This window comes from Triticum dicoccoides, chromosome 1A (assembly GCF_002162155.2).
Source record: "Triticum dicoccoides isolate Atlit2015 ecotype Zavitan chromosome 1A, WEW_v2.0, whole genome shotgun sequence".
Lineage (NCBI taxonomy): Eukaryota > Viridiplantae > Streptophyta > Magnoliopsida > Poales > Poaceae > Triticum > Triticum dicoccoides.
In genome coordinates this window covers 265,456,239-265,467,495 of record NC_041380.1, presented here as the reverse complement: position 1 = coordinate 265,467,495, position 11,257 = coordinate 265,456,239, and the positions used below count along the sequence as shown (strand labels likewise).

Here is an 11,257-nt window from a genome sequence, read left to right as displayed (position 1 = left end):
GAAGGTGTTGTCAACTTAGTTAATATGAACGATTCTAGCTCCAGTGACCATACGATGTCCATCCAATGGTCATAGTGCTTCTTCAACCTCTGGTCTTCTTGCTCCAGCCGTCCAAAGCAGCGCCGGTCGTGTCGCATGCTCCTGCCTCCCGTGGCCGGCTGTGATGCCGCGGAGGCCTCACCGCCCCCTACTACTCCCACCGCTGGCCAGGGCATCCCTCTACTCACCCACACCCCCTGTTATTCTGCGGCGACGGCAGCCTCACGCCGCAGCCGAACCAGTGAACCCTCGTACTCCTCTCCGCGTGGGCATCCACTGTCGCGTCTGAAGGAAATATGCCCTAGAGGCAATAATAAAGTTATTATTTATTTCCTTATATCATGATAAATGTTTATTATTCATGCTAGAATTGTATTAACCGGAAACATAATACATGTGTGAATACATAGACAAACAGAGTGTCACTGGTATGCCTCTATTTGACTAGCTCATTGATCAAAGATGGTTATGTTTCCTAACCATAGACATGAGTTGTCATTTGATTAACGGGATCACATCATTAGGAGAATAATGTGATTGACTTGACCCATTCTGTTAGCATAGCACTTGATCGTTTAGTTTGTTGCTATTGCTTTCTTCATGACTTATACATGTTCCTATGACTATGAGATTATGCAACTCCCATTTACCGGAGGAACACTTTGTGTGCCACCAAACGTCACAACGTAACTGGGTGATTATAAAGGTGCTCTACAGGTGTCTCCAAAGGTACTTGTTGGGTTGGCGTATTTCGAGATTACGATTTGTCACTCCGATTGTCGGAGAGGTGTCTCTGGGCCCACTCGGTAATGCACATCACTATAAGCCTTGCAAGCATTGCAACTAATGAGTTAGTTGCGGGATGATGTATTACAGAATGAGTAAAGAGACTTGCCGGTAACGAGATTGAACTAGGTATTGAGATACCGACGATCGAATCTCGGGCAAGTAACATACCGATGACAAAGGGAACAACGTATGTTGTTATGCGGTCTGACCGATAAAGATCTTCGTAGAATATGTAGGAGCCAATATGAGCATCCAGGTCCCGCTATTGGTTATTGACAAGAGAGGTGTCTCGGTCATGTCTACATAGTTCTCGAACCCGTAGGGTCCGCACGCTTAATGTTCTCGAACCCAATGTCTACATAGTACTATGAGTTATGTATGTTGGTGACCGAATGTTGTTCGGAGTTTTGGATGAGATCACAGATATGACGAGGAACTCCGAAATGGTCCGGAAGTAAAGATTGATATGTGGATAGTAGTGTTTGATCTCCGGAAGGGTTCCGGAATTCACCGGAAGGGGTTCCGGATGTTTCCCGAAATGTTTGGGCACGAGAACACTTTATTTGGGCCAAAGGGGAAAGCTCACGAGGCTTTTGGAAAGTGCAAAAGGAAGTTTCGCGGAGACCAGAGGCTAGACGCTAGGAACCCTGGAGTCTAGGGGGTAGACGCCGGGAACCCTGGCGTCTAGCCCTGGAGTCCGAGAAGGACTCTTGCCTTTCGGGTGAAACCGACTTTGAGGAGGCTTTTACTCCAAGTTTCGACCCCAGGGCTCAACATATAAATAGAGGGGTAGGGCTAGCACCAAAGACAGATCAAGAAACACCAAGCCGTGTGCCGGCAACCCCGTCTCCTCTAGTTTATCCTCCGTCATAGTTTTCGTAGTGCTTAGGCGAAGCCCTGCGAAGATTGTTCTTCACCAACACCGTCACCACGCCATTGTGTTGCCGGAACTCATCTACTACTTCGCCCCTCTTGCTGGATCGAGAAGGAGAGGACGTCACCGAGCCGAACGTGTGCAGAACTCGGAGGTGCCGTGCTTTCAGTACTTGGATCGGTCGGATCGTGAAGACGTATGACTACATCAACCGCGTTGATATAACGCTTCCGCGAACGGTCTACGAGCGTATGTAGACAACACTCTCCCCTCTCGTTGCTATGCATCACCATGATCTTGCGTGTGCGAAGGAAAATTTTGAAATTACTACGTTCCCCAACAGCGTCTTCCCCGGCTCCGCATCGTCCCCTTCCTAGGCATCGCCGTCGTCCACCGCCTTGGTGCTCTCGGCGCGGCGTGGTCAATGTGGTCAACGACCGACTTCCATCGGAAGAGTACTGTACGTGGAGAGGTTGACAGCTGGGTCCATGGCCGCAGCTGGGTCCACGGCCACAGCCCAGTTTTTTTGTGATTTGCCAAGTAAGTTGCTTTGTCAGGCCTGTTGGGCTGCAAATCTTTCAAGACAAGGAGAGCTTCATTCGGCTGGCCGAGAAAATGGCCTATCAGTAATGAGAAATGGGATGTACATTTTTAAAACGCATCAAACCGACAATTAGTTTCAAATTTCTTTTTTTCATTTCAAGATTTTAAATTGCATTGATTTTTATGTGTGGACAATTTGTTGGATTTTATATTGATATACATTTATTTTTAAAATCAAATTGAATGTGACTCGAAATTTTGGGATTAAAAATAGTTCGGACCGCACCGAAATATGCAAAATTTCGTATAATTTTTTAACCGTGGCCACAATATGAGCTGTAATGCTAACAAAAAGAATATGGGCTCCAAAAAAACCTTAAAAATTAGCAAATGGGCTGTAAATCTATTGTATATAAAAAGTACTTTACGGGCTAACCAGAAAAAAGAAATTAATCTAGAAATTATCATAAAAATTAGAAACATCTAACCATTAAATTTTTTTGAAAGGAACACCTTGCATTCCAATTACTCGGGACCGACCAAATCGGCGGTCACAGCATCCATTACATCTACCGGAAAGTCTGCATGCCAGACAAGCTGGCACTCAGGCTCAGCGTTAGATCCAACTGCAGCCAGCACATGCACTGGAAAATTACAAACCCTGGGGCAATACAAAATCTTACACTGACTAAAACCAAACTGCAGGAGAAATTTGACTTCGCGGAAAAGAACGCCAAGGGGGCCTCGGTCCTGAATGGAGGAAGAGGATGCTTGCTGCAGATTTAAGGAATCATTCTCAAAGTGCACCTTGCCCATACCTTGAGCTTCAGCGAACTAGATTGCTTTGAGAAGAGCTTCAGTTTCTGCTTGGAATGCACTAGCTTGGTCCCCTAGTTTGCCGGCGGCCACCATAATTACCTCGCCTGTACTATCACGTGCGATTATACCCCAACCTCCAGAGCCCGTGCTGGGCAAGAAAGCTGCGTCAACATTAATTTTAACAATATCAGGTGGGGGTGCCGACCATCTTGGGACCGGGGCATGACTGTTCTTCTCCTTCTTTCCTAGGAACTCAGACCATTCAGTGGTCAGATACCCAACACGCGCCTGGAAAGCTTCAGTCGTAAGCCTCTGCTTATTATGATTAACGTTGTTCCTCTCAGACCACCAAGTCCAAAGCAAGCAGATAGTGCGCAGCTTTACTACTTCTGGGAGCTTAAAAACAGCATCAAGCAAGTCCCTAGGAGACTCACATAGAAGTAATTTCCACCTGATATGCTCCAGATCACAGCACCTCCACATTTTCTTTACTTCTTTACAGCGCAGGAACAGATGACCACCATCTTCAGATTGTCGATGGCAGAGGAAGCATCGTGTGTCCAACTCAATTGTAAGTCTCTCGATATTGCGCAAAAGGGGATGGCTATTATGTGCAAACCTCCACATAAAATGATGCACCCTAGGTGGACATCTAATCTTCCAAAGCATGTTCCAGAAATTTGTGATACTCTCCTGGCCGGCTGAGCTTACACCCACTTGACGTACTCTCTGTTGCTGTAGCAAATGCACATGTACCCTATACGCCGACCTGACTGAAAACATCCCCTTTTTGTCAAAGTGCCACGCAACAAAATCATCGTATTGATCACATATTGGGATGCTCAGAATGGTTCTCACATCCTCGGGGCAGAATTTTTGTCGGACCAAATCTCTGTCCCATCGATTTGTACTTGGGTCAATAAGCTCAGAAACTATAGTGAGTAGATGTCCTCCTTGGAGCGTATGGGGGCGCCGGGTATCATTTGAGGGTAACCAAGGATCAGACCATATATTAATCTTTTCCCCCGACCCAACCCTCCATATCATGCCTGCCTTTATCACCTCGATGCCTTGCAGCAGACTAGGCCATACATAGCTCATACCCGGTTGTGGTACTGCCGTCAGTACATCTCCGTGGGGGAAATACTTTGCTTGCAACACGCGTGCACACAACGATTCGGGCACTTGTATCAGGCGCCATAATTGTCGGGCTAGCATCGCAATATTAAACGAGTGTAAGTCCCGAAACCCCAGTCCTCCCCGCTCCTTTGGCTGCACCATCTTCTCCCAACTAACCCACTGATGATTAGTGTCCTCCTCCTGGTTAGCCCACCAAAATTTGCAAACCATCTGACTTATACTTTCACATAGTGACTTCGTAAGATCAAAACAAGACATAGCATAAGTGAGAATGGCATGTATCACTGCCTTCATAAGTACCTCCTTGGCTGCCTTAGAGAGGAGTTTAATCTTCCATCCTTGCAAAATCTCCCAGATCTTTTCTCTGATGTATTCAAGACACTTCTGTCTAGACTGCCCAATATAACTAGGAAGCCCCAAATATTTTCCTTGAAGGCTTTCTGCCTGCAGCCCCAAAAGGGATAGGAGTTGATGTTTCATACTGGCTGGGGTATTTTTACTAAACAAAACAGCAGACTTGTCCCGGTTGATAACTTGACCCGACCCCATTTCGTATACTTGCAGAATATGATTCACTGTTTGTATGCTCTCTGGATTTGCCTCAAGCAGGAGTAAAGAGTCGTCCGTGAACAGCAGGTGGCTCACCGAAGGGGCCCCCTGTGCTAATTGAATGCCCTTAATTTGCCCCACATCCTCAGCATGTTGTAGCAGTGCAGAAAGTCCCTCGGTGCACAACAAAAAAAGGTACGGAGAAATCGGATCACCATGTCGTAGACCACGTCCAGGGATTATTTGGTCCGTACAGGAACCATTAACTTTGAACCGATACTTCACAGTCCGTATGCATTTGCTAATCAGACCCACAAACTCTTGCGCAAAACCTAGCTGCACCATAACCTTTTTCAGAAAGCCCCACTCCACACGGTCATACGCCTTACTCATATCAAGTTTGAGAGCAGCATAAAAATTCCTCCCAGTTCTTTTCCTCTTCAAGAAGTGTGTCATTTCATATGCAAGGATTGTGTTGTCAGAGATAAGCCTACCAGGGACAAAAGCACTTTGATTTGGTCATATAATATCTCCCAGGATGCACTTGAGCCGGTTAGCAATGACCTTGGACACGAGTTTGTACACAACGTTGCAAAGGCTAATAGGGCGAAGATCCTTCAACTTCTCGGGGTTCTGAACCTTGGGGATAAGCACCACAAGGGTGTCGTCCATCCCTCCGGTAGACTACCGCCATGCAACACATGCAACACCTCTCGTACCACATCGTCGCCCACCAGCTGCCAATAATGCCATTATATTATAATATATAGTGCGAAAAAACATCCCTCACGTCTACCTTTTTTCCTTCAAAATATCTTAACCTATCAAGGCCAACTTACGAATAGAAGAAGCGATCTAACAAAATCAGAAGAAACCTACGCTAAGGAACCCTAGCTTGCCTAAATCATCTTCACTGCCATTGCGTTGGCACAATACCACACAACGATCCAGGCTTCCACTCTCAGGTCAGCAATCCAGGCTTCCACCCCTACATCCTTCCTCCTCTCTCAGGTCTTTTTTTAACTCACGCAAATAGGGGTGGAAGGGAACAACGACCCAAACCAAGATAGGTATGTTGATCGCTTCTCCCAAACAATCCAACCCTTCACTGATCATTGTTTTTGTTCCTAATACCATATACAATAATCTCACGATCAATCTTACAGTACATCACATATTCTTTGCACCAATCTCACAATCAATCTCATGATCGCATAAACAAAACTCATGATAGGTTAGACATATACCATAATGATGTAGCTATTACAGTATTACTCCAAATTAACATACACCACAATGATGGCTTTCCCTCAAAGAAAAAAAAAGAACTCTCACAAGCAAGTGCCCCAATATCCTCAATTGCTCCATCGGCCCATCGAGCGAGCCTCCAGTAAGTACCATCTGCACAGATCATGTAGAAATAACATATAGTTTAATCTTTTCTCAAAAACAACAGTACATCTAACGTCAAGGTATGACAAGACAATCAAATAAGCTTTTCATTCATGTCCTAAGTTCTCCTTGTGATTGTTCAGTGGTTATTGTACATCAAATTTTGCATCCTAGATTGCAATCTTATCTTATTCTTACAGTTTAATCTTTTCTCAACAGTAAGAACAGAAACGGCAGTACAATGCGCGCCTTCTATTCAAGGCGTGAGAACAAAATCAAATAGCTTTTGAAATACTCCCTCCGTCCCATAATATAAGATGTTTTTGCAAGCTATCCATAATATAAGATGTTTTTGCAAGCTAAGATAGCTTGCAAAAACATCTTATATTATGGGATGGAGGGAGTAGCTTTTAAGTTCTTATCAAGCTCTAAGTTCCCCTTACAATTTTTCAATCGTTATTGTACATGAACTTGCAATCCCCAATTGCAATCTTATTCTTCACTAAATATATGCTTTTATGGACTTGCATGTAACTACAACACTAGGATAAAAGATACTCACAGTATGTGTGTTTTCACCTGAAGACTGGAACTTAATACCCACTAGGTCTCCTTCATTTCTACAACAAAGAAGAAAATTTGTAAGATGAAAAAATAATCAAAATCATAATTTTTTAGAACCTTAAGGAGTACTCCATGATGATCTTATAATATACCTGATCCTCTTTAATAATATATGCACCTATGACCCCATAAATGAGGTAAAAACAGGATTAATGTGTCAGCATCAGAACATACAAGGGAGTCAACCAATCATCACATTGTCCGAGTGTTCCACATAAAGCTCAAGGAGTCATGAGAGACATAAGAGAAAGGGGGTACTCAAAACACTTGCAAGAAATAACATGCTGACTTGATCACACCTGTTATTTCATTTTCTATAGCAAATGAACTAACAAGGATGATGTGGTCAAGAACATAGTCAACACAAAAATATTCTAACGGTAGGAACTAAAAACACATTTACATATGCTACTAGCCTTTTTAGATAACCATAAGTAGATGGAAAATTAGTACACTGCAAACTATACTCAAAATAAAATTGAATTTTCTATGCTAACATGATATGGTAGAACAAATATGATGTACTACTCCCATAAGTATTGCAAACACGCATCAACATTCGATGGAAATAGCTCAATAATACTAATTGTGGACACTATATATTATCTAACTATCTTACAACTAAAATATATAATGCAACAATCCAAGTTAGGCACATGTGGGTTTGTGATTAAGCTTGGACGGGAAAAATATTTCAAATTATTATCTTATTATGTATGTATTCAACATAAAAAAATGTTGCACTGAAGTACGTCATAAGCGATGTATTCATTCATAATGATTGTTACTTCTTTACACCTGAAGTTGTGAATGTTACTTCTCCACGACTGAAGTTGTGAATGTAAAAAAAAAAGTAAGTATGGGTAGCATGTTTTTTATAGTAATTTATGTGAAACGTTATTTTCAAGATAGGAGACGACAATGAAACTTCAAGACCAAAAAAAGAGACAACCTTCGCTCATACATGGAGGCGTGTCAGACTGCACAACTATGCCAGAAGAGAACAACCTCTGGACAACGTGCGGTAAGAAAATCTTTACTTACTGTTCTGAATTCAACTGCTAATCTTTCCTTACATGATGCACGACTGTAGTACAATATACCGGAAGCAACATCATAGCTTGCTTTTGTTTTGCACATCAATCGTGCTATCTACGTGTTCCACTCTTTCCATGCTTACAAAAATTTCTTCATTAACTCAGTGTATTTGATGTACAAATATCTGGTCTTACATAGTTTACCCTACACATATGGTTATCACACACGTTCGCCTATGCATTTCCATATGGGCTGCAGATAATTTGAAGTGTTCAAATAAATAAATCAAACATGTTACATTTGGTCCTGACTGAAGCTATCAATTATTTCTTTGTCAAAAACATGAGAACAAATTTCCATGCACTCTGGCTTAATCAAGACAGAGGGAAATCAGCATTGTTGAATTGCCAGAGGGAAACATATCACGTACTACAAGTAAAAAATTACGCATGTTGCAAAAAAAACTCTTATTTCTACTAATGGTATTATGCTTATGCAGGGCAAGTAATACAACATAAATAGCTAGAGATGTAAGACTATATAAGAAAAGAAAAATACAAAGAGGAATCCAGAACTAGCGACACAAAAACAAAATCAATAATCAGTAGGCTGGTATGACTAAGAGGTAAGTAGCAAGAAAGTTCAATCAAGATATACAATTTAGACATTCAAGAACCTAGTATTTCTTTTAGGGGTGTGTAAAGGACTAAATATAACACAAAGTGTACAACATGAAAAACAAGGATAGAGAAAAGAACACCAAATATGTAAGTTCTATCAAGGTTTTTTAGTACCAACAAGAACAACTAGACAATATGAATTTTAAATTGATGCTCAATTAGGAAACTTGAACAGGACATTGGAGAGGGCAATATCAAAATTTGGAACGTCAGAAACCCAAGTTGCAAGTGTGTGATGTAGTGCAATTTTCTGGTACGAAGAAAGAACTTCAAGTAGAGCGAGAACATGCCATCTTTCAGACTATGCTACCAACAGGCAAGGTTGACTTGCCACTATTGAGAGAGCCGCTGGATAACCATACCAAATTGCTAAGGAAACACAACGGAAAAAGGTGGAATAACTACATGCAAAATATTCAGATTATTCAAGTCCATGTTCGCTTTCATATCAACGGGAGGAAAGGTACACACAAAAATAAACAATGGCTGTGGACCTTATGTATTTGGAATGAATGGCCCAAAATACCACAAAATAGGAACTCTACTACCTGAAGGTAAAGACGAACCATGCATAGCGCAGTTATGCACCTATGACCCTACAAATGAGGTAAAAACAGGATTAACGTGTCAGCATCAGAACACACAAGGGAATCAACCAATCATCACATTGTTCGAGTGTTCCACATAAAGCTCAAGGAGTTCATGAGAGACATAAGAGAAAGGGGGTATCCAAAACACTTGCAAGTAATAACATGCTGACTTTATCACACCTGCTATTTTATTTTCTATAGCAAATGAACTAACAAGGATGATGTGGTCAAGAACATAGTCAACACAAAAAATATTCTAAAGGTAGGAACTAAAAACACATTTACATATGCTACTAGCCTTTTTAGATAACCATAAGTAGATGAAAAATTAGTAAACTGCAAACTATCCTCAAAATAAAATTGAATTTTCTATGCTAACATGATATGGCAGAACAGATATGATCTACTACTCCTAGAAGTATTGGAAACATGCACCAACATTCGATGGAAATAGCTAAATATACCAATTGTTGACACTATATATTATCTAATATTTGATCTATATGTCAAATTCATTAGCACCCATTTTCATATTCACTTGTTAAAATTAATTCTATCTTTGGAAAATAGTAAAACTTGCTAATTACAAATGAACTAATATTTTTTTAATAATAGATATGAATGGGGGCAGGGGGGCTAACACTTCAGATGCCAGTCCCAAGTACGGAAAAAGTATATGGGGCATAAATAGATTTACATACTTCACTAACAAGTCGTACCTTAATGTATTATATGAAACAAGAAAAAAAATACGAGTATGAGATAGGCAGGAAAGGAAGAAGCCGGGGCCTGCAAGTGAAAAACGAGCCGCCTAAGTCAGGCTTCCGCTGTCGAGGATGAAGATGACCTGCCGGGGCGCCTCGCTCAGGGACGGCCACGATGCGATCGAAGATAACGCCGCCAGCATCCTCACAATCGAGGTGGATTCAAACTGGATGTGGGAGATGAGATCCACGCCCACGTTGCCTCCAAGGACGCCGACGACAGCTGTGCTGTCAAGATCGAGAAGCTCGCCTTCTCCATTGCGCAGCTTCTCATCGAGCCCTACTAACCCTCCATCGCCGTTCGGCGTGGCAGATCGAGGAGGCGTACAGGGAGCCAAATTAGGCGCACGAGATGGCCACCCCGTGCGAGCAGGTGTTTACGAGCAAGGTCACGACAAGGAATCAAGAGGGGAAACTGAGATGGCGTTGGGAATCTGCAGCGCTCGGGTGTTACGAAATTTGTACAGAGGTCGGGGATAGAAGGAGATGAGAAGAGGATCAGGCAAGAGCGTCGCGTGAAACTGCGAGGTGTTTCTTTTTTGTTCTTTTGAGCGGTGAGACTGTGAGGTTTCTTTTTTTAAGGGTGTGTCACCAGATGGAACGTAACGGGTCCGTCCCGTCTCTAGAGGTCGTTCTCCTGTTTGGTTTGGTCGAGGAATCGGAACCCACTGGTTCTCTGGAATGGCATATTCCTCCTAGATCCGGAACGCGTTAGTACCAGGAACGCCTCGTCTCTCACATTCCCTCCTCTTCTCCGTTGAAGAAGCCAATCTCCAGCCGCCAGCCATGCATGCCCGCTCCGCCCTGGTTATCTCCTCCATTCCCGCTCCGGCCGTGAGGGCTAGCGCCACTGCGACGACCTGGCCACCACCACCTTCTTGTGCGCCGCTCCACCGCGATTCGGCCACTCCGGCCCCGATCCAGTCAGCCCTCAGGCGCTGTTCCACCACCGGTCCCCGATCTAGCCAGCCCACAGGCGCTCCTCCACCTCCGTCCGACCATACCGTCACCAACGGCTGCAAGCAGGGAGCAATGACTGGCTGCAACATGAACAACGGCAACCGCGACGGCGCGTTCCTACAGGCGGCAGGTTGATTCCTGGTGGCGCTCCTCAGCAGCAGTGGCTTGCGGCGGCGGTGGCCGTGGAGGAGTAGAGCAGCAGCCGCGGAGCAGCAGTAGAGACCGGGCAAGAAGCAGCTAGCAGGCAGCGGAGCAGCAACAACAGGCCAACAGAGAGCAGCATCGGCTAGCAGAGAGACGAGCTTCATTCAGTATATAGGAATTGCTTGTGCGTATGTTGGATTGCTACAACAGAGAGCTTCATTAGTACAGCAGCAGCTAGTCTTTTATTATTTCTGCTTGGTGCGTATGTCGGATTGTTGGTTAATGATTTTTTTACCTATATATGTAACTTGT

At 43.4% G+C, this 11,257-nt stretch overlaps 1 long non-coding RNA gene across 1 annotated transcript; it reads right to left on the bottom strand.

The window, feature by feature from the left end:
• Positions 1-5,905: 5,905 nt before the first annotated feature.
• On the bottom strand, positions 5,906-10,383 carry LOC119268208. The gene is made up of 4 exons (XR_005133003.1): positions 9,925-10,383; positions 9,036-9,083; positions 6,708-6,765; positions 5,906-6,154 (listed from the first exon to the last, which is right to left on the bottom strand). It is a non-coding gene; the product is annotated as an uncharacterized LOC119268208 (long non-coding RNA).
• Positions 10,384-11,257: the final 874 nt, after the last annotated feature.